Source organism: Danio rerio, chromosome 23 (genome assembly GCF_052040795.2).
Source record: "Danio rerio strain M-AB ecotype USA chromosome 23, GRCz13ab, whole genome shotgun sequence".
In the NCBI taxonomy this organism is placed as follows: domain Eukaryota; kingdom Metazoa; phylum Chordata; class Actinopteri; order Cypriniformes; family Danionidae; genus Danio; species Danio rerio.
Window position 1 is genome coordinate 21,532,658 of NC_141043.1, and position 15,744 is coordinate 21,548,401.

The 15,744-nt window shown below is 38.1% G+C and overlaps 2 long non-coding RNA genes across 2 annotated transcripts in view; one reads left to right on the plus strand and one right to left on the minus strand.

Moving 5' to 3' along the window:
- Window positions 1-15,744, minus strand: part of LOC141380480 (uncharacterized) — a 44,664-nt gene that overhangs the window by 27,302 nt on the left and 1,618 nt on the right. Inside the window, exon 2 of the long non-coding RNA XR_015523467.1 lies at window positions 2,422-2,507. This is a non-coding gene — a long non-coding RNA (uncharacterized LOC141380480). The remainder of the gene's footprint in view (window positions 1-2,421; window positions 2,508-15,744) is intronic.
- Window positions 3,003-15,744, plus strand: part of LOC147831275 (uncharacterized) — a 111,480-nt gene continuing 98,738 nt past the window's right edge. Inside the window, exon 1 of the long non-coding RNA XR_015523469.1 lies at window positions 3,003-4,036. This is a non-coding gene — a long non-coding RNA (uncharacterized LOC147831275). The remainder of the gene's footprint in view (window positions 4,037-15,744) is intronic.

Consider the following 15,744-nt stretch of genomic DNA (forward strand, 5'->3'; position numbering starts at 1 on the left):
TGCTGTCCTGGGAGAGAGCCCCGAGCTCAAGGGCTCCTCGAGCCCTGGGCTTCCTCCCGTTGGCAGAGCAAGAGGAGAGCCTGCAGCTCGGTGGATCTCAGAACTCCCCTGCTGCGGTAGCTAAGAGAACACAATGGATTAGACAAGCTTGATTGTTATACATGTTTAATGTCTTTGGATGGTGGGAAGAAACCGGAGAACCCGGGGAAAACCCACGCGGACACGGGGAGGACATACAAACTCCTCACAGAAACACTCACCGGTCCTGTGGAACCAGGGCCAGCAGTGTTCTTGCTGTGGGGCTCGCAGTGCTAACCACTGGGCCGCCGTGCCGCCCAATCACAGGTAAAGGAGGAGAATAGGGGAGGAGTGACGTTTCTTCCAAACGAAGATAAAGTGAACTGAAAACTGTGGCTATTTATAGTAGCTTAGGGCTCATATGATTGGAAGATAGTGATTAGCAAATGCGAGATTGGCCGTGATAAATCATAAGCACGTGATCCTCTCGAAAGTAGTTTATGAATAAACGTCACTTAGTATGCACAGCATCCCAAACACAACAGTAGAAGTTCAGTTAATATATGACCCTTAAATTACAGTTGGGCATGTCAGTATTTTTAGTCATGTATTTTGCCATTCAGACATTTGTGGTATTTTTTATTTTAATCCCATGAATAACTGAATTATTTGAATAATATTTTTTTTATTTGAATATATTTTAATAATGGTAAAAGTGAATTTATCCTCACTCTACTGCCACTAATTTTTTTTTTTTTTTACAGTTTTTAGCTGTAATATATTTAAGTGGAAACAATACAACCCAGACTCGTTCTGATTTTGTACCCCTATATTCATTTCTGGAGAGAGCAAAATACATCCCAGAAGTAACTTTTTTTTTTTCTTGCAGTTTTCGTTTTCACGAATCCAGAGGCCGCTGTGTACGATTTTTCAGATCTCAAATTTCTCTTGTAAATGCCATCTGCTCCTGCTTTTCTCGTGTAAATCCACCAGGGGGCGCTGTAGACTGACTGACTTACCAACCGACCAATCCCCTCACCCACCCTCTTTCCTAGACCCAACCAGTTGTGTTTTTAAAAGCACCAATTGACCCGCCTACCCACTTCCCTAAACCCAACAACAGTGTTTTAAAAAGCAATCCAGAAAAAGAAAAGCCCTCAGATTTTTACCAAATATTTAGATTTTACCACATTGTCACCCTGTTATTTCCTTGTTTATAGTTTCTCTTACCTGCTTTCTGGAACTGTTTTTCACCGAACTTGAACCGGTTGTCGTGGTCAACTTCTCTCTGCTTCTCAAGTCCACCGATGTACAAGTTGAGCTACCAGACAAACTGGCAACAGCAAAAAAGCACTGCATATGGAGGTAAGCAGCCTACTGGTAAGCAAAAAAAGTAATGGCGTCATACCACCCCATAGCGTTTGTTTTAAAGATGAAATCCAACCATACGTATAGCTCTGGCTACATAATTCGCGATCTCCAGAAATGTGTATAGGGCTGCATTTTCAGAATGAGCCTATGTTGAAACTATAATTTGTTTTTCCTCTATAATTGTTGTGTATTTATATTTTAATCTCCACTGTCTTTCGTCACTTTTGATCAATGCACCCTTGCTAAATAACATATTCATTCCAAAAATAGAAAACAAAAACAAATCATAATATGCTTATGCTTTGGTCTCCTGCTCCTTCTTCTCAAGCCCCATAAATCTGTCATGAATTTATAATTTGATAAATCTGCCAAGTCCAGCATTTTATGTGCATTAATGTCTGTAATAGAGTTTGTTTCAAATGTGATGTCCAGTAAAAGGTTGAATAACTGTAGCCTGCAGCTGGCTTTCTGATAGATGTTTAAGTTTGGCACCCAACTCCAGGATCCTCGTCCAAGTGTTTTTCTCCCCCTCATACCTCCCTCAAAGGATTCAGAAGTTAATCAGATGCACTTGCAGCAATCCAGATCCAGATGCAGTCATTCCTTCTCTCCGTCAATCAGGCCTTCGTGTTTATGTAGTTACATGTGTGACCTTGATTTGTCCAATAACCTTTAAGCCCTAAATTTGCATCAAACGATTTATGCAGTTCACAGACTGACCCTTTCACCCTAACCTATGTAGTCTGTATATATTACAGGACCACTGCTCATAACCATCATTGTTCTCATGATTAGATAGACTGTTCATGTGCGTTTAAGGGCCCCTTCTGATTAAGATGGTGGTTCATGTCTGTTCGAGGACCCTGTGGTCATAACAATGAGGCTTAATGATAGCATATTGTGTGTGAGGATCCCCATGGTCAGTTTTAGTAATTGATGATTATGAAATGGCTCTCTGTCATGTTTGGTGCCGTATGATAAAACACACAATCACTACAGCGTTAGGAGTGAGGTTTTTGGATCTGTACTCACCCCTGAGGAATCTGCTCTTGCTCAACGGTTTCTCTTTCGAGCTCAGGAGATTTGATGCTTTGAGAAGTGTATGGTCGAAGATGTTTCTAATAAAAAGGGGAAAACAGAAAATTGAGGCAACTATTAAGTCAGCGAATTGAGTTATGATTTTAATTAAAATTGTGCACATAAATTAGCAATAATGTGCCAATTAAATTAAGAGTATTGTTGTAAAATTAAATTAACACAATACACACACAAAGTATGCCAGAAGCTAGCTCTCTGCAACTCTCACTTAGTCGCCCCCTAAATTAAAGCAGGGCTGCACCCCGTCAGTACCTGGTTGTGAGACCACATGGGAAAGCTAGATTGCTAGTGGTGTTAGTGAGACCGGCAGGGGGTGCTCAACCTGTGATATGTGTGGGTTCTAACGCCCTAGTATATTGATGCTTTGATATACAGAAAATCTGTGGTCGTTAAAAAACCCAGGATGTCCTGCATGAAAAAAAGTAGAGGTTTAACTCTGGCATCCTGGCCAAATTCGCCCATCGGCCTCCTAACCATCCCCTTATCATAATTGGCTTCATTACCATCAATCACCTGGGGCCTCATGTATCAACGCTGCGTACGCACAAAAACTTTGCGTACGCCAGGTTTCACGCTCAGAATCGCTCACGTTTGGATTTACTAACAATGAACTGAACGTGGGAATGTGCGCAGCTTCTACGCAGCTTTCTGGCTGGCGTACGCACATTTTTTGTGCGTGTCTGTTTTATTTCCATTGGCGACTCCTAGAGGCAGTTGTGTTAAATTCCTCTCTACAAAGTGTCTGAGCCTTGCAATGGCAGCTGTGTGGGACGGGTTCATCTAGCAGGTATGTAAGGTTTCCATACCATACAGTTGACCAGCTAAACATTAAAGCACAATTTGCAGCGGTCGCCTGTTTTCCCAATGTAATCTGAGTTATCTACCGCACGCACATTGTTATAAAGACACTATCTGAAGATGAATTTGCATTCGTGAATCAGAAACATTTCCATTCAATAAATGTGCAAATAAAATATGATGCACAAACTTATTGATGATTCCTACTTGTCTTTCTTGTGATAAATAGTAGGCAAAATCTGATATGTAGCGGGGGAAAAAAAGAAGAAAGAGTTCATCAGACGCTGGATTCGAGCTGAGTTTATGCTCGAACGTGTCAAAACATGATCACATGTGTCTTACGAGCGCGTCACTGAGACTGTTAAAAGTGCTGCAACATTTTACACCTATAAACCACACTATTTCTTTTTTTAATTCACTCAGTGCGATGTTCAGACCCAACTGTGTTAACCGCATCAGCTAAACTCTCCCACTCTATTTTTTTTCTTTTGTTGTTAATTCCGGAGAACAAACTTGCAAATAACACCGCTTTTCTCCAGTCTACCTCCGAAAGCAGCACCTCCAATTCACATTCTGTTCAAAGTTTCTCTTTTTGCTTGCTTTTGCCATTGCTTTTTCGTTGGGTTTTTCCATTAGCATAGTCATTAGCATATTCATACGGGGGAGGAGGCAGGGAGGGGTTTTGCACTCGTGCATGTTGCGCTCAGTTTCACGTTCATTCGGATGTACAAAAGAATATGCGTGAGATTCGGCTTTACAGCTTTTGTACGCAATGTTTTAGTAAGATTTCCACGTAAGTCTTCATACATGAGGCCCCTGGTGTGCGGTCTGGTCCAATATGGCTGCCATTACGTTATCTAGGTGGATACTGCACACTGGTGGTGGATCCCCCCACCCCATCCCCCCTAAAATGTGTAAAATGCTTTGAATGTTTAGAAAAGTGGTAGATAAATGTAAGGAGTTATTAAATTAATATTATTAAAATTAAATAAAATCACAATACATTTCATTAAATGGTTAATCACTAATCAATAGGTTGCGCTATTACTAAAGTGTTGTGGTCAGTGTGAAATGACAATGACGAAAATGAAGTTTAATGTAAATGGGCCCTATCATACACCCAGTGCAATGTGGCGCAAGGTGCGACGCAATTGTTGTTTGCTAGTTTCAGCTTGGTGCAAGAGTCATTTCGACATTTTGCGCCACGCTGTTTAAATAGCAAATGCATTTGCGCTCTAAAAAGGAAGGCGTTCTAAGGCGCATTGCTGGCGCGTTGCTATGTTGAGAAACTGTAATAGATTTTTCAATAGACCAAAACAAAGCCTGTCCAAAGTCCAACGCAGAGCGCATTAGTTATGCGCCTCGCTTACACACTGCTTAAAACACATTCATTTTCTTTAGTTTATTCTGGTTCTCTACGTTATTGTAAACACTGCAGGTTCGTGAAGATGCTCTGTTGTTATGTTCTGTTATTAATATGTTCGCATGTTAAAATAGATCAGTATTTTAGAGTGCTATATTTAATGTGTCAGACACAAAATTGACGTCAATTTAAAAAAAAAAATTAATAGTTATTTAATATTAATCTGACCACTTTACCGTTAATATCCGATTAACGAGCGGCGCAGGGCCGGTTAGCAAAATTAACCGAAATGAGCATTCCTAGTTTGATCCCAATGGAGTTCAGCCCTAAATCTTAAAGGTTCTCTTACTCTCTCCTGCACTTTCCCTTTCTTTAGGCGCCACCATAAATGCGGTGGAGGCTGGGATTGGCTGCAGAGACCTGGGGCTTTCGTCTTTTGAAAAAATGTAATGGGTGTGAAGCATGAAGGCGAGATTGTGGGCATTTGGTGTAGTATATTGTGAAAGCTGTTGTGAAAATTGAAAATTCTGGTTGTCTGATCCTGTTATCCTACCCTTTTTGTGTGCAAATTAGATTTTCTTTGTCATTTATCCATCCCGTGTTTTTTTCTTATTGTTTAGTTTGTTGTTTTGAAATTAATACTCTACACATTGTATACACTCCCTGATAAAAGTTGTCACCAATTCAAGTTTTAGGAACAACAATTAATAACTTGACTTCTAGTTGATCATTTGGTATCCGAAGTGGCTTATATGAAAGGCAAATTATATTTATTTGCCAAAATGAAATATGATCATGTCTTGATTTTTAATTATTGCCTCCTTTTTTATCCTACCCCAGATATGCTCAATATTGTTTCTGTCTGGTGACTGGGCTAGCCAACCCTGGAGCACCTTGACCTTCTTTGCTTTCAGGAACTTTGAAGTATGAGGAGCGCTATCCTGCTGAAAAATTTGCCCTCTCCTGTGGTTTGTAATGTAATGGGCAGCACAAATGTCTTGATACCTCAGGCTGTTGATGTTGTCATCCACTCTGCAGATCTCTCGCACACCCCCATACTGACTGTAACCCCAAATCATGATTTTTCCTTCACCAAACTTTGACTTCTGTGAGAATCTTGGATCCATGCGGGTTCCAATAGGTCTTCTGCAGTATTTGTTATGTCTGGGATGCAGTTCAACAGATGATTCATCAGAAAAATCTACCTTCTGCCACTTTTCCAAATGATCAACTAGAAGTCAAGTTATTATTTGTTGATCCAACAACTAGAATGATTTCTCTGGGTTTTTGATATAGTCAGGGAGTTAAGTAGAAGTTTTGTTGGGTTTATTTAGTTTCATTGGGGGTTTACTTAGGTGAAATTTTATTTATATTTTCTGTGGGTCCTCTCTGAGGTACAGGTTTCACATAATTGTTTTTGGGAAAAAAAGAGAAAAGAAAAGATGGACCCAACTCCAAGGGCTTCCAAAAAACACATTTTATTCATTGTGTTTTATTTTTTAAGGTACTGTAATTCATTGACACCATAGACCAGGGTTGTAACAGTGCCAAATAATCATAGCTAGTTTTGTATCAACATGCTAATGCTTTCATAAAGCCTGACCACAAAATTCTAAATAACTGAGATCTAAATTGTTTTATTGCTCAACCCAGTATGCTCCACTAACTCTTATAAAACAAGCCAAACACAAAATCAGAAGTTTTTTATACCTCCTGACCACTAAGTGGCACTGTACCAAAACTGTGATAGTAACCTTTCATTACACCAAAACTGCTTTGCAAAATTGCATTCTACTCCTTGTAGGTACTAATAAAAAATAATAATAATAATTTAATGAAATGGAATTCGGATGTACTTTATCTGTATTTGTCATTATCACATGACCTACCCGTGTCAGTTGCATCACTTTACTCCAATCCTATTCATATATTTTCTCCTGTGAATTTATGGGGAAAAGTAATGTCAAAATCGGATGAGCACTTCAACATCTTACCACAAGCAAGTCATCTGGGTACTTCTCACTTACTGTTTTACAAATACAATAAATTTAGACATACTACCTGGCTCACATGCTATTTTTTACATTTCCATCCACCTATTTTTATGTGAATTTTGCATATGCGCATAAAAAATCGGTTGATGGAAACGCCAATATGTGCAAAAATTTTGAAAATGCAATTAAGATACGCATAAACTATGATGGAAACACTTTTACCGAACAAAATCTAGTATGCCCACAAGGTTATGTGATTTTGTTATAAGAGATCATGTAATAAAAATGCGTTAATGGACAAACCAGCAGGCTGAGCACATTCTAAAACATCAAAACTGTTGTTTTGTTCATTTTAAAATGCCTTAACCATGTCAGTAATTAGTATTATTAAATTATAAATGAATTCCAAAACTGTCAAGAGCGTCTGTGCTTCGCATCTTATGCCTTCAAACGCCACCAGGCGTTCATTGCATGTCGGCATCCTCCTCTGAGGTAAAAGTCTTTTATTAAATAAAGAAATAATTCATGCAGCTTCTTCTACCGCAGCAAATTCCGGTTTTACTGTTGATATTTGGTGCCAGTTAATCAGGAAGTGTTGATTTTGTTCTCTTTGACTCGTTGGATGGAAACACTGCTTTATTCACACGCCTTTTATGCGATATTTGTGTTTTGCGCATACATTTATTTTGCATTTTTTTGGATGAAAACATAGCTTTAGCCTCCCAATTTGGGAGCCCCTTTTTTGAGAATAGTTAGATGAATCAACTTGGATTCCAGGCTTTTCTATTAAAATTTTGTTTTGATTTTTATTTATTTATTAGATTTACTTTGGCATGTCTGAAGATGGTTTAATGTTAATGCAACCCCTCTGAGGAAAAAGGAAAATGACATCATAGGGTGCAACAGAATGTTTTTAAGCCAAGAGCCACATTTCACAGCTTTTTACCATAGTTTTATGGGCTGCCATAGACTTGAGCATAAGAAGGAGACGGCGACAACTAATGCACATAATAGGTGCCTATTCACCTTCGGGCATGGCCCATAATTATTTCCATGTTTTAGCTTATGAGTGGCTGATATTATGTGCAATTCTGCTCAATTTGACTGAATCTGAAGAGACTTCATTTGCTTTCCATTTCATCTAATTTCTGTCTGTGAGGAATAAATGAAAAGTCTTATGTTTGGTTTGTCTATTCCTTGGAATTCAATTAGGCGAAAAATCTAAATGAACTTCTAATGCTGCTTTCATTGGCAAGCTCGATAGTGTTTACATTCTGTTGTTTCTTATTTTGGTCAGTGGTGAAAAATGTAGGACTGAGGTGATGAAAAATGGATGTCAAAATATAACAGCTGAAAGGCATTGCTTAGTGGAAAATATAAAGGGGGAGAGAGAGAAAGACGGAGAGAGTAAACTTATACCTTATAAGTAAAAAAAATAAGCAGGTTTTCCACACCTGACTCTCACCTCAGCTCTAATACTTGGCTATCTGTTTGAGTCGTTCTTTTAACTCTATAGGTTCTCAAACCATGAAAACTTAGAACACCCAAATCCCTAAATATCAACACTCAAAAGATCACTTCAACGTAAAACATTTTCACAGCAGTTCTACTAGAAAAAAAATGTCTCATATACAGCACAGTGTTAACACATCTTTGGCTGCCAGAATAGAAATCTGAATCTTCGGAAATATTGGTCTCCAGCACAGCGTCTACAAGGACGCAAGGGAATGTGGGATAAATCCTAGAATGAGAGGAAGTTTTGAGGATTTGATCCAAGTCCATTGTAAAGACAGACAAGTTCCCTTAGAAAAGGATGTGTTGCGTGATCAAAACATACATTCTTAGTCCATGTGTGCACCAAATCCTCTGTAATAGTGAACACAGCACTCAACGTGTCATAATATGTACTGTCTTTTTCTTTGCATAGAGCCGTAGTTTATGAGCCAAGTCATGAAGCTGTTATACCTCAGTCTCACCTCTGACCACACTTGCTTATAATTCTCATCACATGGTGAGACTGCAGCTAGAAGCTGGATATCAGTTCACAAGCCAATATGAAGCAGAAATGACAGAGAGTGTACATAAATACTTTACGACTAGCAAAAATGCGACTGCGGGATCATCTGTGCCAAGGGCTATGCACGTTAAGATTGATAAATGTACAAATAACAGTAACTATATTAGAGTCTAACACAAAAGAATGATTAGGGTCAGTTCTGGAACTATAACGATAAAGTTCTAAGAATCGATCTGAATACTAGAGAATATTGCAGACTCTGCGCTATAACTATGCTGATAACAGCACAGAGAATCGTTATCACTGGAATCAGCTTTTAGGACAGTTTTTTTCTACAGTTGATGAATGGTAAAAATGTTGTCTGTCTTTCAATTCTCAATTCATCTGCTGGATTTTAATTCCAATTTTTTCAATATGCAGCTATAAAAAAGGACATAAATTTACTCTAATGATTTTATATTGAAAATAATTATGACCAAAGCTATTGTGAGCAAACTTGTAGCAAATACTCACAAACCAGTTTATATGATGGTGAAAGCTACATTTTGAAATGGGCAGTCATTTATTCATTCTTTTTGGCTAAGTCCCACATCACTGGGAAACATTCATACACACTCATTCATACACATACACAACGGACAATTTAGCCTACCCAATTTATCTGTACCACATGTCTTTGGACTTGTGGGGGAAACCGGGGAACCCTCAGAAAAAAAAAACTCGGAACACGGAGAGAACATGCAAACTCCACACAGAAATGCCAACTGATCTGTGATCAACTGATAAGAACTAATCTGCTTTACACTTTTTATGGAATATAGACATTACAGTATGGCAGAATAATTACTTTACTTTTCTTCATAAACTTGCATCGGAGCGGCAGCAATGGTTTGTCTGTCTGTCATCCTCTGAGAAAACAATTGATGGTCGCCTAGTTACGAGAGATGCCATAGAAAATGGTGAAGGAAAACACGCGCTCGCGCTTGTCACTTCAGATCAGAATAACAACATGCGAAAATGAGGACCGTATTGACCTTATTCTCCGCAGACGAGCGGGCGCTGCCATTTGAATCTTTTTGGCACGAGACTTCCAGTCTCAACCACTTCCATTCATTTTTAGTCATTAAAAACTGCTCGCTTTGCTGTTTGATGTTGTAAACTGATATTTCCTTGTTATATTATTCTACTTGGTCTGTATAGTCATGTAAACAAGTAGTTTGACCGTTTTTTGCCGTTTATTATTCCTTGTCATTTCTCCTATAGGCGACTGAAACGGAAATTCTAAGACAATCGCGAAAACAGGCGCACTTCCGCATTTTAGAATAAGGTCAATACTACAGCAGCAGTGACAAGACTGTAAATAAAAAAAGACTGTAAGGATGTCGCCAGAGTGGCTTTTTGGTTACTTTTCTTATGCATCCCAGCCACTAGCTTCTCATCTGAAGGATTTTGTAGCATAGAGGGTAATGTAGTCATTCAGCTTCACAATTTGTAATGTTACATGTATTTGAATAATGATGGTTGGTTCCTTTACTTTAAAGCTCAGATTTGACTATCATGATTTGTTTTGTTTAAAGAGTTTGAGGTTTACTGTCTCATTATCATTTGACACCTTACAGATGTTGATCTACCTTTACCATTACACACACATTGTAACATTTCATTTATCAAGTTTGAGTTTCTTTATGAGTTTTTTTTTATATATATATTTTTGACTATTAAATCGTTTTGCCTTAGTAATGTTGGTAAATTAAAATAAAGTTGTAAAAAAACAAAAAAAATCCTAATATACCTGAATGGATTGTTAAAAAAATAATCAATAATTTCTGATATTGAATGATATGAAACATGATACCATGATCATTGTTTTTGTTATATCACCCAGCCCTACACTCCAGTGTTCATTTGAAAGCTTGAAGAGGTGCTCTCTGTATTCACACCATTGATTCATGCTCAAATGAACCCAGCCTGATCTCACAAGTAAAACGTAAGTATTTTACGTTTTGCCAGTTTAGTGGCTAATTCGTACAAATTTGTACGAGTTCAGTTGTACAAATTTGTACGATTTTAAAAAGGAGGCGTGACACCTAAACCCACCCCTAAACCCAACCATCATTGGGGGATGAGCAAATCGTACTAAGTTGTTTGAATTAGATTGTACGGATTCATACCATTCGAATTCATTAGCCACTAAATAAAAAAGTTACGAATTGCCGTGAGATTGTGTTAAATGAACCACATCAAAAAAAAAAAGCAATTCAAGTGCAATTCAACTGAATTACTGTAAATGAGGCAGGTGTGAAAGCACCCTCAGTCATCTTGGTCAGCTTGTTTGGTGCACACCAAGATTCATATGGCCACGTCCGGATGTATTCAATTGAACACGCTAAAAGAGCTGAGCAAACGCTCCAGGGTTGGTTTTAATCAAACCAAACCTTCCATGTGTGAACAAACACACTTCAATCAGCATTTTCATAATGCCATTTTACTCCAGCTTGTGATTGGCCTCAGCTGAACTCACATGACCAATTATGGCAGCCTTCAATTCACATACATTTGGGAGTTTCCCGTGCCACCACAATCACACTGAATGACAATGAGAACACAGATGGCTTTTATTTTGCTTATTACCGACCTGCTTGGTTGAAAATTGATTCTGTCTGTGGAAGCAAAGTTTCACAAAAAATGAATTCTCCTGCAACGTCAAACACTTTAAGTAATGGGCATGCAGCATTTTCCCGCTTTCGTTGCTGTGAGTGTATGCGCAGGCACTCGCTCTGCCACTTTCACACCGCCTCTGCTTCTAAGAGAGCAAAACAATCACACCGAGGGTCACTGCTTCCCGAACCACCAATCACCTCTGTAGATCTATTCCATTAACCCAATTAATTACTTTAAAACATTCAAATCAGTCCCACTCTTACTTCTTCTCTATCCATCCATCTATTTAATCTTTCAATCCATTGTTCTGTCATCAGGAAAAAATGATTAGCCAGAACCGAGGGAGAGCTTGAAATGGAGGGAAGGGATTTATGTCATTTTTATTTTTCGGCTGACTCAAGCACTGGGACCTGCTGAGGATGGAGTTCTGCTCTCATTTATATTGCAGAGAAAAAAACAAGCCGGTCATTTGCTCAAACTTTTATTTAATCCCATTCAGAGGAGCAGGTGTTGGAAACGCTCAGAGGCTGAACACGTCCGTGTTTATGTATTCAGCGCGGGTGTGTAATCTCCCCCATGTTTTAATCAGCCCTTTAATGTGATTAATCTCATTGTATAATGAGCCTGTCAGGTCTAATTTCGTCCTCCTTCAGGGAAAATAAAAACATGGGATGTCTTGTTTGGTGCTGTTTGCACACACATGTATTATGAAGATGGATGAAGAGTGTTCAGTTTCAAAGTCATCCTTCACTCCTGGGATTCTAGAATAGACGTCGCAGTTTCCAAGAGGCAGAACGTACAAAAGAAGCAGTGATTAGAGTGGGACGAATGTGCAGAAGACGTCATGAGTATCTCACGTGTGGTGCAACTTCAGGTCCATTAATAAAGAGAATCAAACAGCAGCCGACCACACAAACAAAGTATTCAATTATGCTTAAATATAACGCCTAAGGATGAAATATCTGCTCATGAACCAAGTTGCCCTCAATATTAGTCACCCTTTTGCATTTTATATAGGCTATATAGACTTATGAATGAAGACTTTATGAAAGTGAACATGAATAGTTAATATGGTTGTGTGTTTGGCCATTCACATTTATACCTTATATAGCTTTTTCTTGAATTTCCAAAGAGTTACGATTAAATGTTGGGGTAATAAAATGTGTATTAATTAATTCAGCTGAGAATAAAATGTATTTTTTAAGATCTCTAAACAGATGTTTTCAATTAATGTGGCTTGTTGTAATTAGGGCTGTGGGATTAATGGAAAAGTAATCCAAATCAACATTGTGTGGAGTCATGTGACCCTGCTTTGTTACTTTGCACCACACTGACGATGATTGGAAGTTGTGCCAGGCATGCCTTGCGACGGCATATTCATTCATTCATTCATTTTCTTGTCGGCTTGTCGGAATGAACCGCCAACTAATCCAGCAAGTTTTTACGCAGTAGATACCCTTCCAGCCGCAACCCATCTCTGGGTAACATCCACACACACATTCACACACTACGGACAATTTAGCCTACCCAATTCACCTGTACCGCATGTCTTTGGACTGTGGGGGAAACCGGAGCACCCGGAGGAAACCCACGCGAACGCAGAGAGAACATGCAAACTCCACACGGAAATGCCAACTGAGCCGAGGCTCGAACCAGCGATCCAGCGACCTTCTTGCTGTGAGGCAACAGCACTACCTACTGCGCCACTGCTTCACCCGCGACAGCATATTTTCAGTAATAATTTACATAAAACATTTGTTTACAGAAGACGCAAGAAATGCACTGTTTCAAATATTATTTACAGAATATACACAAAAGTTATTATTTTACTTTAAGAGATACTGCTTATTTACTACTTTTAATATGAAAAACATTGAAAATAATAAACTTTGTTTCCAAAAGTGCAAGATATCTATTTTCACTTTTTATAAGGAAAAAAATGACTTTTGGTTTTAAGCAATGTGTGATTTATTTTCAGTTGTTTAACGTTGATGTTCAGTAAATAATTATGGACAGTACAGTGTTTCCTCTAGGATTTTTTCCAGCTGTGGCGGCAGGCCTTTTTACTTAGATCTACCAACTTCCTGTTGTGTATTTCAATGGCAAATGTCGTGAGCGCAATATTACAATTCGAGATCGTATTTATGTAATAGCCAACGAGCATGCAAATCTCTGTGCTTGCGCGCCGATTTCCTCTGCTCATGCACAAAACTTCTTGCACGCCCCTGCTGAAGTGCCATTTAGTGCGTTTATGTAGTAAGTATTCATTCATTCATTTTCTTGTCGGCTTAGTCCCTTTATTAATCCGGGGTCGCAACAGCGGAATGGACCGCCAACTTATCCAGCACGTTTTTACGCAGCGGATGCCCTTCCAGCCGCAACCCATCTCTGGGAAACATCCATACACACATTCACAAACGCACTTATACACTACGGACAATTTAGCCTACCCAATTCACCTGTACCGCATGTCTTTGGACTGTGGGGGAAACCGGAGCAACCGGAGGAAACCCACGCGAATGCTGGGAGAACATGCAAACTCCACACAGAAACGCCAACTGAGCGGCGCTCGAACCAGCGACCTTTTTGCTGTGAGGCGACAGCACTACCTACTGCACCACTGCGTCGCCCTGTAGTGTGTATGTCTCCAACAGTTATTAGATTTGCTAGGAATATTTGTGAATGTGTCTATTAGACCTACAGAGCGACATTAATGCATCCTGAAGCAAAGTGAAACGGCTATGTGTTTTGTTTGCTGGCCTCACGGATCCCGCACCTGTCAGTCAGCCAGTCAGTCAGGCGGCACGTAACCTTAAAGAGTTAAACAAACAGCTCACAGCACTACTACACTTACAGAAAAGTTTGCTGTGTTATAATTCACTTACCTTTTATTATGTTTTGGTGCGATTATAACCTGCTGGAACAAACCATGTAGTAGATAGTGTGTGTTTCCTTCAATTATTTTAAAATCAAATAATGCACCCTTCATTCAGAAATCTCTTAACTTGTACAAAGCTTGTCAGTGAACTATGAGGGCAAAAATAATTAAATACATAAATAAAATAATCGTTCATTAATCGTAATTGAGTTAAAAAGTTCAATTATCAGGATTTTGATTTTATGCTAAATCGCCTAACCCTACTTGTGATCGGTTTCAGTCATTTTATTGAGTGTACAGCCTCCACTGTATTGTTTTCTGATTAATATTACAAACAAAGGGGGAGGGGGGAGGTGGTAAGTAGTTAGTAGTATCTGTAAATAAGTAATACACAATAATTATTAATAAAGCAATAAATAAAAAATAATCAGATGTTATTAAGATAACATTTAAATACATCGTAAACAGAATTAAACAAATGAATTTGTAATAAATAAAAAATATTATATGCAACTTAAAGAAAATAAACAATTGAACATTTAAGTCCAGTTTTTCTTGTTTATTAAACCAAACAAAAAATAAAAAGACAATACATTTTGTAATATTTCATAATCGACTAACAAAACTAATAAATTATTTAAATACAGCACTATTTATAAGGGGGGAAACTTACCTTAATGGAAATAATAAAAAATAAATCTATTTATGATAGTTCTGATTCCCACTATTACAACTGGTTTATTACCTGACTATTAATGCAATACTGTCTGTTAATTAGTACTTATAAGTAAGCCCATACAAAATCTGCATGTGCCGATATCTGCAGATTTTTAGCCCATCGTTTTTTTTTTTTATTTACTTGTGTAAATGTGTGTACATTTATATTTAATAAGTTTTTTAATTAATTTCATTAGTATTTTTGACTAATATGAAAATGTTCATTTGCTTTATTTACAACACAAATTGTAAAGTAATATTTTCTGTCTTTTAGTAAATATATAATATAAGAAACTTGCTTTGTTTAGTGGATCTAATTGGATTTGCATTGTCAGCATTAAATAAAAGCAGTGTAAAGAAATTACAAATATTAAAATTACTGTAATTAAAATTAGTTGCCATACCTGACAAAAAAATGTCAATATTTGACATCAAAATGACGTTAGTTAAAGATGTTGGCTCGTCATTGGATTTTGGTCACTTCAAAAAAATTTTGTCCTTAGATGCTGGCAAGACATTGAATTTTAGTCACCTGACCTCACAACATAAATCTAACCTAATATTAATGTCTTATGGTGTTTGTGTGCCTGCAGGGCAATAACTAAATACACTACAGAATGTTACGTTTACACACATCCACAAATTGCATGTAAACGCATTCGCATTTTACAGCGTAATACTCACTATTCACTACTCTTGAGTACTATTAAAAGGGCTACTTTTTACTCATAGTAAAAAAAATTTGTGTTTTCACACCTCTACTTTGGCAAAAGTAAGAAAAGTGGGTGTGTCCAGCTCTGTTTAGGGGGGAGTGTCGGAGGAGCAAAAG